This window comes from Propithecus coquereli, unplaced genomic scaffold (assembly GCF_000956105.1).
Source record: "Propithecus coquereli isolate 6110/MARCELLA unplaced genomic scaffold, Pcoq_1.0 Scaffold65, whole genome shotgun sequence".
Classification (NCBI taxonomy): Eukaryota; Metazoa; Chordata; class Mammalia; order Primates; family Indriidae; genus Propithecus; species Propithecus coquereli.
This window is the reverse complement of record NW_012152507.1, coordinates 1487678-1502814: the sequence shown is the minus strand read 5'-3', so window position 1 is coordinate 1502814 and position 15137 is coordinate 1487678. Positions and strand designations below refer to the sequence as shown.

The window sequence follows — 15137 nt, the reverse complement described above, 5'->3', positions numbered from 1 at the left end:
ATTTAAATCATAGTTTCACTTCTAAAGATCCACCACTTTTAAAAATAAATTGTTTTAATAAATTAACCTTACTTAAAATTTGAAAGTTGATCCCCTAAAAGAAATATGATACTCTGTGGTAGTTGTAGGCTACTTTTTGCAGTTTTCTTGCAACACTCTGAATGTCTTCTTTATTTCAATCAAATTTTCTTGTTGATTCAGACGATTTATAGCTTAATCTCTTTTTTTTGGTGTTAATGATGAAATATTCATTCCCTGTGATGGTGGCAGGTAGATTAAGCTGAATAACTGAATATCTCAAAACTAATTTTAACCAATGGGTCTAATAATTTTTCCTACCAAGACTTTGACCAAATGTGTAATAAATAGCAAAGAAGACAGACTTGTATTTCTCAGTTTTGCTCTTGATTTGGTGAAATGATGATCTGAGTAATCCCAAGAGGAGTAGAAAAGGAGTCCTATCATTTGAATGTCACTAAGTCACCTGTATAATTGATTATTAGCTAAAAGCTATTTTAAAATAGTCTGTCTATTACCATCTCATGCACTGACATTTTTAAACAGCTGAGAAGCCTTGTGTGTGTGTGTGTTTTTTCAAATTTCAAAACAAAAGTTTTCACAGCTCAAGTAAATCAGAAGGTCAGAGATATTTTTCTTGGCTGTCGCTGTTTCACCACATAGAAAAAAGGACTCCTTTCGAAAGATGTATTTTTAAGTGTCTTTCAAAGGAGTTTGGATTTGGGCTCCTTGTGGTGCCCAGGAAGTGAAATGAACCATAAATGAGACACATCAAAAGTAACTTACAAAGAACTTTTTTAATATTAAAGTGATGAATCAGAGCTCAAATTAACAAGTAAAGGAGTCCGCCTATAATGAAAATCTTTTTCCAACATAACACTTCATTATAAAGGGAGTTTTTCTATAATAGAAGCAAGTGTAATTACATTTTTATATATAATTAGGACATTATTATCATTTCACCATATCAAAGTTCATTATGAGACATCTCCGATACATTTTTCATAGAGCAAAAATAAGAAGAGAACAGGAGTCCTTCAATTAGACTCATATAAGGACATCCACAGAGACTGAGAGAAGCTGATCAAACAACTTACTTAGCCCAAAAGGGACCAGGTAGAACCCACGTTGCTTTTATGACACAGAAGTTGCTTTTTTTTTCTGTATCTCGAATAATTTCTAATTACAGGCTTTCACCCATTCCTATTCAACCATAAGAAATTAAAGGTGCAACATTCTCAGCTGGAACCCAACTTTCCCCAACATTTCAAGCTGCTATACCACAGATCCTTGTTGTTTACTCGGCTTAGAGTAATTCTTATTGTGCCTGACACAAACACCTGTCAAACAGGAGGGACTCTGCAAACTGCTCTGTTTATCGGATTTATAAAAATGACTAAAGTTCCCTTCTGCTCCCAGGCCCACCACTTTGTAACATCTTTGGAAGATAACTAAAGTAGCTTCTAAAGAATAGTGACATGTTTTAGAGCAGTCTGTATAATGGAAATGTTATATAATAAGAATATATATACACACATCTATAAAAGAGATTTTATGATAGAAATGTCCAGTTGAACATGAAAAATTTGTCACATGTTGGGATTTGTAAACATGAGTGCAAATCAATTTCGAATTGTAGAAATGAGCATATTAACATGTTCGAAGTTAATTAAAATAAAACTGATCTTTTATGCATTATTTTACAGTGAATGTTGCTTTCGGAGCAGATGCAATGAGGAAGAGAACGTGATTCTGGGATCGACTCTTAGTACTTCAGCCTCAGAATTTCTTTTCAGCTTATCGAAGACCCCTCCTGAGCAATGCCCCCATGAATTTGTCAGGTATGTTCGGCTTGGTTTTAAGATCTTCGGCCTCTGCTCTACATGTAGGCTATGTGGATACGTGCCAGGGAAAGATTTCTTTCTAACCCGCTTAATTAGAAAGTCAGCACTTGGAGCTGTAAATAGCTTCTGCCTTGTACAGTGAAACTGAGACTTGCCAACACCTGGAACTGGGGTCTCTGACTCCATGACCAGGATCTTTCTGTTCCACCTCATTCCAACAGCATTCGTCATTTTTCTCTGCAATTCCCATGGCTTAAAAAAACCTTTTTTTAATTAAATTATTATCTCTATTGCACTAGGTAACTTATCTTTTAAAGGTCTTGTTTTATATTTGTGTATAGGTTTGTTTGTTTGTTTGTTTTGTTTAATGACATGCCCTCAAACTCCCCACCTATTTTGAATAGCAGTTTGATGTAATTAATAAGTGTAAACAAATAAAATACATATAGACTATCTCCAAAGCTAATGATTCAGAAGGTACTTCAGGATTTCCAGGTTTATAATTTTAAATGCCAATTATTATTATTAAGATATTCCAAAAATATCATAATTAATTGGATTTGCTGATTAACAGAATTTAAATGAATAGAGAATTTATGTATGCCAATTTTACCTGGGCTGTGCAAATCCTTTTATTCTTTGGGCTTCTGACTCTTCTAGATGCATATTAGTTCTTATAACATCTCCATAGATTGCATATTAAAATGTTAAAGAAGACTGAGCCACGTCATGTATGGCAGAGATGGATCTGAAATCATGTTTTATTACTTATGTCACGCCACGCTGCTTCTCAAAATAATTCGTAACCCATAAATAACAAAATTGTGATTAACTTGTTTGAACATTCACTTGTATAGTTGTAAGTATAGTTCTTTAGGCAAGTTCAGTCCTGTTAAAAATCAGCTTGTCTCCCTACTTTCTTAAACCAAAGTTAGTGATCGATAACTTCTTACTGTACCCATGTTCCTGCCTGTAATCAAAGTAGTTTATGATGGTATCATCACTGCGTTATGGATTAAATCTTTACCAAAAATAGCCACTGTTTTTGTGCTCCTTTTGAATGTTCACGAATTTTGTTTGCAAATAGAATTTTCTATGAGAAATTCTCCTGTGGAACCAGATACTTTCTCTTTTCTCTACCATACTAAAAGACTAAATATTAAAATGATAGCAAAATTAGGAAGATAGTCTCTGTTAATGAGTCTTAAAGAAAGAGGAAAAAAATCTGCTAAAGTGTCTTTGCATTTCTTGCCCTCTAATTTTAAAAACCCTAAATTAGCATAACGATGTGTCACATTTTCCCCTGCTAAACCTTAAAGAAAAATCTTTGAGGTACATAATTTAAACATAACAAGTTAGAAGTCTACAAACTATCTCCTTTTCTTTTTAGCTAAAATAAAATACATAGTCTATTTAATATAATCAACAGAGGGTGAGTTAATCCATTATGGGATTCATTTTATTAAAGCTTTTATTATCATATGATCTAACCGAGTAACTCCTGTCTTATCTCACAACAAATAAATGCTTTGACAGAAGATGAACGAGTTTATATTGTGCACAATCCTGCCATGCAGCCGTGTCTGTGTGGAGGGCAGATAAAGTTTTGAGATCATTTCAAATGAAGTTCCCCTGTCAGTGAGGAGCCTCTGCATGAATTTGTGTGTGTTTGGTTGCAATTGGTTTTGCGTGCTCTGATTTTTTGAAATGTGTGTGCTCTTTGTACATTCCCATACATTTGTTTATATTTATTTCTTCTCTTTGACTATAGGTCCTTTGAGGGAAGAAAGCCTATTTATCATTTTATTTATACCTTTGCAGGGTACTGATAAAGGGCTCTGCCTACCATGGGTCTTCAGTAAATATTATTGACTTGTTTTCTAACTGCTGATTACTATTAGATTATGGTTTTTTTACTTATTTGTTTTATCTTAGTTCTGTGATTCTGCTTGCTGTCTCTCAAATAAGCTGAAAACTTCTTCCTTTTAAAAACATATGAATGCTGGTGGGAACACCTGGGCTGGAAGGGCTATAATTTATTATAATGCCGCCACTGCATTTGTGAGAAACACACTCTAAGGTTTCAGATGACTTCCTAAGGAAGTGTTAAGTATGTGCTCCTTATTTACAGAAGAGGCATTTTTTCACAAATCAAAGAAAGTACAGCTTTTTCCACTTTGCTTTCGGAATACGTGGCTGGTGAAGCACCCCTTTTAGCCTATCAAAGGACTGATCAGATGTTCAGAGTCTGAAGTTATGTGGATTCATATTTAATTATGTTGGCCAATTATTTTGCTACTCTCACAGAAGGGGGAGGATGGTGACATGGAAGAGAATTCCCAGACCACATAAACTATTGCTATCCCTCCTAGCCATCACTTCCACACTATCTGCATATTCTTGTACACAGTTTTTTCAAAAGAGAAACTTTCATCTGTGAAAAGAATAGCGTTAAAATAAAGTGCAACAGAAGGAAGCTGCATTTGGAATTGAGCAATGTACTGGAAATGCTTGCATTTTAGAAATGCATTTTTTCTTCTTAAGTAAAAATCTTGATCTCATCTTGTTTGCAGCAAAAAGCTCTAGACATGTTTTTACAATGTTGACTCCACATTGGAAAGATTTCTTATACTTGAACACAGAAACTCTGTTCTTTTTAAACTTTAGCTCCTTCAGGGTAATAGTAATTATTATTTTTTCACAAAATATGTGTGTTATATTTGTATTTTATTCTAAGTAGTGGCTTTAATTGGGATAGTATTTAAGATGAAATTAAAAGGAGGTTTGTGCAAACATTTAATGGGGTGACCGATTCTCAATGCAATATGCTATTGTACAGGAAAATAGAAATTTTATGAGTGATAAATATAAGTATCTAAATCTATTCCCTTTATTAATGTTTCTGGCCCTAAGTAAAGGGCAATTTATAAAAGGCAGAAGTGATTTTGTTTTAAGGTTTCATTTATGGTTTCACAGTTGTTAACATAGAATAAATCCTTTTATAATTCTCCAGGTGAGCCTCTAACTTCCTATTTCTACTCTAGAAAATTAAGCAGATGGTGGTGAACTATCATTCACAGGATTAGACCATATTATTTAGCTATACAACCAAAGAAATATACTTAAAATTCTTTTTCTTTCATGAGAGCTGCTCTTAAAAATCTCTCTCCCTGAGTGTCTCCACCAGGCAGTATGCACGGTATTTGGCCCTCATTACACCGTCTGTTCGTGCTGTGTGCGCGCTTTCATTTAGATAATGCTGAAGGACTGACCACAATGCTAAAAGCTGCTTTCATACAGCTCCCAGCCTAGCAGTGAAGCTCACAAGAAAAGCACAAACGTGAGGTTAATGCTTTCATTATTTCAAAAGCAATGTTAGCTTGTTTTTCCCTCATCTTCCTCCAGGACAGTGGCTTTTCCCAGAGGACTTGCCCCCAGGTTGAAACACAGTGAAGCCACAGTGGTTCAGGGGGTACAGAACCCCCACACTGTGGGAAGATGCAGGCCAGGCCCTGATGCTGTGATGTCGGATCTCAAGGGCAGCCTGGACAGCTGTCATGGCCAGCTCATCTCTTGTCTGTCCTGACCTCCTCTGACCTCATTTCATCCATAAGTAATGTCTCAAGTTTCATCGTGAGGATGAGGCTCCCACTCTGCTGAAGTGATTATGAGGGTCCTGCAGCCGACCAGTTGGCCAGATGAGCGTGAGGAGCAATCTTGCCCAGACGCTCCCAGCCCTAACAGATGGCCGCGGCAGTCATGTTAGAGGCACCGTGTGCTCGTTCCCTTCTAGACCCATTTAAAGCTGTACCAGCCAAGTCGAGGGCAGGAGAAGGTCCAAACAGTGAGGCTGATATGCAGCCTAAAAACCACAGAAATAAGAAGAAGATAGTAAAAAAACAGGACACTATGCAGACTAGGGTATGGGTAGGTTTGGGACATTATCCAGGAAATGCTCTTTTCCATTCATTCTGGTTTTTTAATCGTCAACGCAGGGCCCCCTTCTCTCATGTGGCACTTCTGTGTGATTAAGGAAAGGCCCCCTCCCGTGGGACACACATCCTAGATGTCAGTCACTACTTGCTCCTCAGCCTGCTGCGTTGTCCCTGTTGGTGTGTTTGCCTACTATTTCTTTAGTGACATCGGCTTCTGGCAATGGCTCTCCTCTCTTGCGGCGTCAAGAGCGTGCCACCTCCAACAAGCACGAGGCCTGGACAGTCACTCCCTGAAGCGAATCTGCCATGTAGCTGTATATTCGTGCTGTGTGTGTCATTGGGGAGGCCAGGCTGTCAGCATTAGAGACCACTCCCTTAGTAACATAAACTTAGTCTTATTTCTAGACTCTTGTTTCCAAATAGCACAAGAGGGTAGCTTCGTCACTATTTACAATTAACTGGTCACTTTGTCTCCCTCAAAATAAAGTGGTCTTTATAGTCTAGCAACTATCTTCAACAAACGTAATGCTTTTCTCCAATCTCTGGGGAGTTTTTGCATTCCAGTTGTGTCACTCATTCTGATTCACTCATTCATTCATTCATATTCAGATATCATGGAGTATGTGTTATCGTCAATATTTAGGTGCTGGAGAGGTAACACAGGGACAGGGGCGTGGTTGCTGACTGTCTTCACAAAGCTCCCAGTGTAAGAGGGAAGAAGAATCATCTCTCTTTTATGTGTCTTATTAGATGCTCATGGGCTGAGACCCTTTTACTCAGAAAGAAGCCGGGATTCTCAGCACGTTACCTGGGAACTGCCCATCCCAGCTTAGGGAGTGCTGAAGAGGTAGGGTAATGAGGTGGTCTCGATTCTGCTAATCTAAGCCCCTCAACAGTATCTCTCGATCAGCCACTTTTCTTTGGCCAAATATTCTTTGGCCGAATACTATCTTCTCAGTCTGGAGAACTGCATATATCCCAAATGGTATCCAGTGCCATGTCCTAAATTGTACCAGTTTCTTCTAGAGGGGCCAGTGTCCCTTCCATATGGTGATCAGAATTATTGTAGAAGGGACATCTGGTTGTCACCCTTCCCATTGGCTGAAAGCTTCCAGTTGGCTTCCCATTGCCTGTAAATTCGAAGTGCCTTAGCTTAGCATATAAAGCCCTGTAGAGTCTGCTACAGACCCACTTCCCTTGTTCCATCACCTCTCACTCACACACACACACACACACACACACACACACACACACACAACCTAAGCTCTGGCCACACTGACATTCTCACCATTCCCCAACGCCACCGCTCATCCACGACTTCAGGCCTCTCCTTCATCTCTGTCCAGCAGGTAAGCATCTCCCCACACATTAAAGATGCAGACCCCAGGTACAGTCTTGACACATTTGGCCTGGGAGACGGTGCTATTCCCTCCTTGGAGATCCACAGCACTTTTTCATTCCTCCAAAATAAATGATATTATAGGTTTTTTGCTTACAGATGTCCTCTCCATTAGACTATGAGCCCCTTGAAGAAGGGGGTCGGTTCTCACCCACTCTCATATCCTAGGGACCTAACAAAATCCCTAGCTTGGAACAGCTTGCTAATAAATGCTTCTTGACTGAACGGATCCATGAAAGAGAAATTGATTGTGCCTGCTCCAAGGCCTTATGTCATCAATGCCCCTCTATTTGTTGTTGAAAAGAGCATGGTAATAAAGTCATTCCATGGATGTTTCCAGAGTGAGTATGTGACCACTCCTGGCACACACCACATTCAGTATCTGGAAGAAGAGGTGCCCAAAACCTTTGTCCCTGATTTCCACAGCTCCCCCAGTTTTAGCAGTTGGGTCAAGACCCTCCGTACGGAGCCACAGGCAGTCTTTATTTTTCCCATGATTATTTTCCTTGGGCTTCGGAGGAGTACAGCAATACTGTTTGGGTGATTGTTTCTCTGTGATGCCAAGATGTTTCAAAACAATGTTATGATGGCTGGTCGCATCTACTACCACTGAGACAAGCCCAGAAGTTAAATTATGAAGCAAACGTAAGCTTTGAAGAAATTTTTATTTAATCTGTATTCCCCTGTTTCATCTGCACATCCATCCAGCACAATCTGCATCATTATTAGCCACATCAACTTGCTTAAAAAAAAAAAAAAGTAAAAAGTAAGACATCTGTGTTATAACATTAATATATTCAAAGGTTTTTACTTTCATCTTGCAGGCATTAACAGTGTGTAAATGCAATGTAAGCGCAACTTACAACAGCACTAAGTTAGCAGAGGAAAAATGTACTTAGGAGCATAAGAATAGAAGGGGCTTACAAGAAAAAAAAAAAAGAAAGAAAGAAAGAAAAGATATGTTTGTGTGGAGGGGACAACCAGGAGAGAAATTATGTAAAAAGCAGTTTTATCCATAAATAGAATATTTTGCCTATTGCTCTTACAAGAGCTTTATTTCTAATTGGTAGCACAATTTCTAAGGCATTGAGGCAACCCTCAAGCAGTGTGCTGAAGGTGTGTTTGTGCTGCTATGCCCTCTGGCTTGGCTGCCAGCCTATTCCCTTAGATCAGAGCCAGAAGGCAGACTGTTTTCGAATACCGATCACCTCACCCAGACCTAATCCTTTGAGTTCTCTTTGGCATCTATTCCTTCTGCCAGTTTCCTCTTCTGTTCCTCTCTTTTCTTCTGAAGTTGACAACAAAGACATCCTCAGGGCCCTCCTTGATGTGAGACCACTCTTGATGTTATTACAGTGTGGTTTCTTTTTTTTTTTGTACCCTAAAGTTGTGCTACTTTTATATTCAGCTAGCACAATATTTGCACACCAGAAGATAAAGAAAATGTGAATATGTTATACAGAGTGATCGTTTCTTTTTAATTTTGTACCCCTCAGTGTTTTTTGATGTAAACCTTTTCCTTCCCTGTCACTCATCTCCATACCTGATCAAGAACCTGAAGGTCTCTCTTTATAGACAATGTTACTTCTATACCTTAAATTGGCCTGACCTGCCACTTTTAATTTTAAAAATATGGCTGTACAGGATATGGATGAATATGGAATTTCTATGAAGCACAAAACTTTTGAACGGTTCCTGTCCTCTGTGATAGTGAGTTTTAAAAGGGAAATCTCCAAAGAGCTAATTAGTAGACAAGTAGAGCTGAGCCTGAACAAAGCTGAAAAGATAGCAGATAACTAAAAGGACCTGGCCATAGCTGACAAAAATCAAAGCCCTGACAGAGAGCTGGCAGTAACCTTGGGCTGCTAACTGACAGGGACAATAAAAAAAAAAAACCAAACCTCTGAACCTGGCAGAGAGTGACAGCCCTACTACAGGCTCTCCGAAGAGCACAGTGTCTCCACCACAAGGAAGCCATGATCTTCTAGCAGGAAAAACCAAAGGCTCTCGCTGCCCACCCCAGCTCCGAAAGATGTGAGCTGGCTCCGACCACCACAAATGGAGGAGGGAGAGGCCCAGGAGCTTTGTGAAGTTCTGTGAGAAGTTTCAGCCGGTGGTTAACTTGAGAGTGGGAGATGTCTTTCTGGAGTGGCGGGAAGAAGGTGGGGCAGCCTGGAAGAGAAGGCGCGAGGCTGCTGCTGGTGGCTCCGGCGGAGGAGCTCAGGGAAAGTCCCAGCAGGAAAGAGCCCATGCCAGCCAGGACCGACAACCAAAAAAACATACTTGAAAAGAAAAGGAATGGCGTTTGAAAGAAACTTGAGGCGTGCCAGGAAAAAAGGAAGGCGGCAGTCACGGAAAAGGGTAACAGCAAGGGCAATAGTAGTTCCTCCTTAGAAAAATTATTTGCAAGGAGCAAATTATTTGTGTGGAGCAGAGAGCCACGTTTTAAAACTCCTAGAAAGGAGAGGAAATGATGTTAAGAGAAAAACTCTTGGCTGGGCGCGGTGGCTCACACCTGTAATCCTAGCTCTCTGGGAGGCCGAGGCGGGCGGATTGTTTGAGCTCAGGAGTTCGAGACCAGCCTGAGCAAGAGCGAGACCCCGTCTCTACTAAAAATAGAAAGAAATTAATTGGACAACTAAAAATATATAGAAAAAATTAGCTGGACATGGTGGCACATGCCTGTAGTCCCAGCTACTCGGGAGGCTGAGGCAGTAGGATCGCTTGAGCCCAGGAGTTTGAGGTTGCTGTGAGCTAGGATGATGCCACGGCACACACTCTAGCCCGGGCAACAGAGTGAGACTCTGTCTCAAAAAAAAAAAAAAAAAAAGAAAAAGAAAAACTCTTTAAGTCACCATGAAGAGAGAGGACATTCTGGAAGTTCCTCTAAACTTTCTATTAGGTTTAGGCACTAATGAGCCCTATTCTAAAATCCTAAGGGTATAAAGGTCATGAGAGGTAAGAAAAAATGTTTCTGTTAACTGAGTGATCTTAAAATTTCTGTGTCTATGACATTCCATTGTATATTTCTGGACATATGAACAGTCATATTCAGGAAAGCAGCCAAGCCCTAACAAATTATTGCAACTACCATGAGGGCAAAACTTGAAAGCAAGCACTTAAAAAGCTTTCTGCTTTGAATCTCGAATGCTAATAACATATATTAGATGGTTTTTATTATCTCTAAGTAAGGTCTTAGCTCTAGACACGTTCTCCTGATTCTATATTTATCCCTGCCCGTGATACTAAAATCTCAATTCTTCCTGACATTTTGGCACTTGAAGATATGATCAGTGATTGCAGACTCTAGGGATATTACCTCAGAGGGAAACAAGCAGCAAGACCAGGTGAAAGCTTTAGAAGTAGAAACCAAGGGATTTTTTAAAAGAAGGGCACATGAACATGCTTAAATTCAAGGAAAATGCACCCCAGTTTTCTTGCGCAGACTCTAGTGCCTGACGATCACATACCTCACAACGGAGGGGGAATAAAAAGAAAATTGCATATTTACTATTCATCTTAAGAGTTTTATCCAGTCCTCCCTGCATCACAATCCTATTTCCACAAAGAACATTTTTGGCAAGTTAAAAAGCTTGGCTTGACTCAGAATGAGTCTGATCTCGTACATATGTCTGAATCTGAACTAGAATGACAGATAATGGAGAAAGGTCTCTCTGAGTCAAGCAAATATTTGAAGATTTGGATCATGGAAAATCTGCCCCATACTAAACTCGGAGGAAAAAAATAACTTTCTCTTTTGATCTGGGCTGAGATTCAACATCCATTTTGGAAAAATAAATGTGCATACGAAGACTGTGTTTTTTGACTGTATCTGCTCATATTTAGAGTGAGTTTTTTAAGCAAGTAACTTAGAAGCTATTATAAAATGCAACCTAGCAAATATTTGTTGTTGGGTTCTCCTTAATTCACATTTATAGGAAAAAATAAGGGTTTTCTGTTTCTTATGTAAAGATGATGCTACTAATTCAAACCCAGTAGAATAAGTTGTCAGTTATTTTCTCTAGGAACGAAGCAAGATTTTTGGTAGTCACTTTAGAGCTAAGCCAAAAACTTGCATTCTCAATCAGTAGCATATATTTGTGGTCCCTGGCCAGGATTCAGAATAATAATAGGGAGAACTGGAACGGTTTTTAGTGCCTTGTTGCACAGATGAGGATCCTGAGGCCCAGAAACACTGAAAAACTGAAACTCAGTTGCTAAGTTGGAAGTAGAACCCAGGCCTGACGACTCTCTCCACAGATCTCTCACTATTAAGAAGCAAAGGAACCAAACAGATTTAGGCCAGCCTAGCTTATTTGCTTGTTTTAGGGTAAATCAATTACTGCTCTGACTCTAGGTTAAAATAAGCTGTCCAAATATAGAGGCTTTGATGACCATCTCTCTAGGTGGTGTGTCTGCTACCGACATCCCCCTCCTCTCCTCTCCTGAAGTGTCTTCTGTTGTCACCTTCTGTCTTTTCTCTCTCATTGCCTTCCTAAGACATATCAGTTTGAGAAAACAAAATTTGGTTATTGGTTTCCCCTCTGGCACCTACAACGGTATCTGGCATACAGATACAGTGATATCTGGCTTACAACAGTTGTTCAGTAATATTTTTTTCAAATAGCAGAGGAACCAGTGGTTTTCTGTTCTTAGCTGAAAATCAGACAGTGGCCCACCTGATTTTTAAAAATAACTCTTTAAATGAATCTTAATTAGACTCATGAAGATGACCCTAATAGGCCAACTGCTTCCACATTCAACTTTCACTGGTAGTTATACATACTTGATTGGCCCATATATAATTTACTAATGAAAATTTCTCCTAAATTTGATTGATTAATGCAAATGCTTTAAATCCTTACTCTCTGAACATGTACACTTGTTTGTATACTTAAGTGATTTTCCCTTTGTGGTTCTCTGTGATAAAACCTTGAAATATGTCATAATGAAATGAAAGAGAGAGTTGAAAACATAGTCTTCTAAACATAGATTATATATGTTTCATGTACACAATTGTAGACAGATTTCCTTTTTTTCCCCTGAGCATCTTCAATGGGAACTCTGAATCAGAATACAGTTTATGCTTCTCATTCATTTTCAGTCATCCAGCCCTTAGCCTTTTAACAGACTTCTCTCTGTGGTAGTACCACATATATTGCTATCAATACAAAACCATAGAAAATAAAACATTTTCCCAGTGTCTGCACATTGCAATTACCTAATCTCAACAATGACTTTCTTTTAGTTTTCCCTTAAGACTAGAGAACAAAAATCTTTTTCTAATGCACAATATGAATTTTGTTTTTTACAAAAAAGAAAAATTGGAGTAAAGTGACATACTTACACTATGATAATTTTAATATTCTTTAGGAAAAATATCAGAAGATAGCAATGTGTTAAATGCCAAAATATCTCTAAAAACTGGCAAAAAAAAAATTCAATATCCTTCTGTTAGCATGAGTGTCCCTCTGGATCAACCTTTCCCCAAGTAGTCAATGCAATCTCTTTCCATTATTCTTGTTGTAGAAGAATAGATAATTCTTTCCTTCCTGCCTGCCTGCCATCATCTTCTTTTGTCCCAATATATAATTTGGAAGTATGCAAAAATAATATTTGAGATCTTTTAAGTACATTTTGTTAATGAAATTTTTCATTTGTTTTTGACAAGATTTACTGAAAGTGGTTTTGAAAAAGCTCATGTACTTCAGTGGGGACTGTGTTTTCCCAATCGCTAAAGTGCATTTACAGAGTTGTTATAAGCTAAAATTTCCTATGTTGCATAGACCGGAATAAGAAATATTCAATAGAAAATTTTCTTTATATATATATATATAAATGAGGGCTCCTACATTTCTATAAATGGAATAAGTCACAAGGAAATTACCTGTAAAGGTGATGCTTATAAGACAACTAAGACCTATGGTTGTGGAATAACCTTAGCTAACCATACTCTAAAAATTATTTTGATTTCTTTCATGATGAATGTTATTGCTTCTTCCATAAGTAAACAATAGGCAAGAATGATCTTTTATGATTTTTTTTATTAAATTTTATAGACTTTTCCTTTATGGAAGAGAATGAAGAAAAAAAGAATCTTGAATATAAAGTGAATCTACTCAATCAAATTAACTTGAAAAAACAGTTTGAAATCAAGCAGCAATACAGAGAACAACTTGAATTCAATTAAATGCTATTTATAAGGAAAATAATTGTTAATAATTTTCTCTCAAAATAAATGAAGGCCAACTTATTTTTTTATCCCAGCTCAGCTGTGCCAACATCACTGAAATATTAATAGAATAAAAGACAATGTACATAAAAGTGATATAGAAAAATTGATCCTCCAAAACCACAAAAGGTGAAAATTTAGAATATTTCACTTTTTTAAAAAATTCTTATTTTTAAGGCATTTGTGGAAACTAGTGCTTTGGGGTATTTTTTTATTAATTGCATTAAATAGCCAGTCACTTCTTCTTCTTTCTGATCCATGTGGGGAGTAAAAGAGAGAGAGATCTCATCCATCCAGTCCAAAATTGTTAAAAAATATTCCCATCAAATAAGTATTTCTTAAAATGAGTTAAGTGAAGAATTCTCTAACTACAGGGTGAAAATTTCATCTTCTTGAACAGAGATTTGTGTTCTCAACCATTGTTACAATTATATAGACACAACTTGTGTCGATTTGCTTCACAACATGGTTCCTTGTTTAACATGAGCCTGACAATATTTCTGTTTTTTCCTCTTGTTTACCAACTTTATCTCTTGGTAATGTGCTGGAAACAAGTTTCCACAAGTAAATACTATCTTCACTTTCCTTGCAATTGTTATTTAATTGTTAGCTCATAGTTATTATTGGCAACGGTTTATAAAGCATCCTATAGAATACATTAAAACATATGTACCTGGAATGTAATAAAAATATTTAATAACCAATATAAGCATTAACCAATCAGAGTGAATGCCTGATGGATATATCAATAAGGATGCCAGCCATTAATAATTGCTTATACACAACTGAATATCAGCCCTGTGTGCACAAACTTCCAAAAATGGACCCATTAAGGAAAATATAATGCATATCAATAGCAAAAATTGTTGAACTCTGTTTAGTGTGTTTGTGTGTGTGTATCTGTAATCACACATACATATAGATATGTATATATGGATAAATAAATAAGCTCTAACTTCCAAAACAGTTCTTCAAAGTATATATTCCAAAACACGTCACTGCAATGTCATAAATGGTATTTAAAATAGTCTAGAAATACTGTACACTGGCAGTGAAAATTTGAATATATCCCCTTAGCCAAATTTTACCTGTATAATTTGAAAAAGGATAATTGACACAGATTTTATTTTAGACCTTTATAGCCTAAAATATGATATATTAAATTTCTACATCTCTGTTTATCTGAGTGAGATTAGGAGTAAAATGTATAAACTCAAGAACTGTGGCAGTATCTCCTTATCTAACTTACTGTGACTTTGCAGGTTTCTCTTTCCTCAGTTATCTTATTTGTAAAACAATGATTGTTAATATAGAGTGTGTCTCCAATAGAGTGAATGAAAAATACATACACTTCAATAATTAAAGTTAGCCAAATACTGCTTGCAATGATTACATTAAATTTCCCCCAAGTCTTCCCAACTTCTCAAAACATAGAAACCCCACTAACAAAATCCACTGCAAGCTCTCTAATTTTATGGCAAATACAAACCATTTCAATGTTTAAATTTAGAACTGTATGCTGAGAATTACATTTTGAATATCTGTGGTAACAATTTCCATCTTAAAGTGCTTAGAGTGTTGTACATATATGCTTGTTGATGATTTTCCACTTTTACAGATGGCCAAAGTAGAGAATCAGTGTTAGCCAAGTTTGAAAATCAGATTTAAGTCCAAGATTTCCTGATTCCTGGTTTATCCATGGGGCCCTC

General features: G+C 37.5%; 1 pseudogene; it reads right to left on the bottom strand.

Annotated features, from left to right (window-relative positions):
* Positions 1-5599: 5599 nt before the first annotated feature.
* Positions 5600-15137, bottom strand: part of LOC105822938 — an 18898-nt pseudogene continuing 9360 nt past the window's right edge.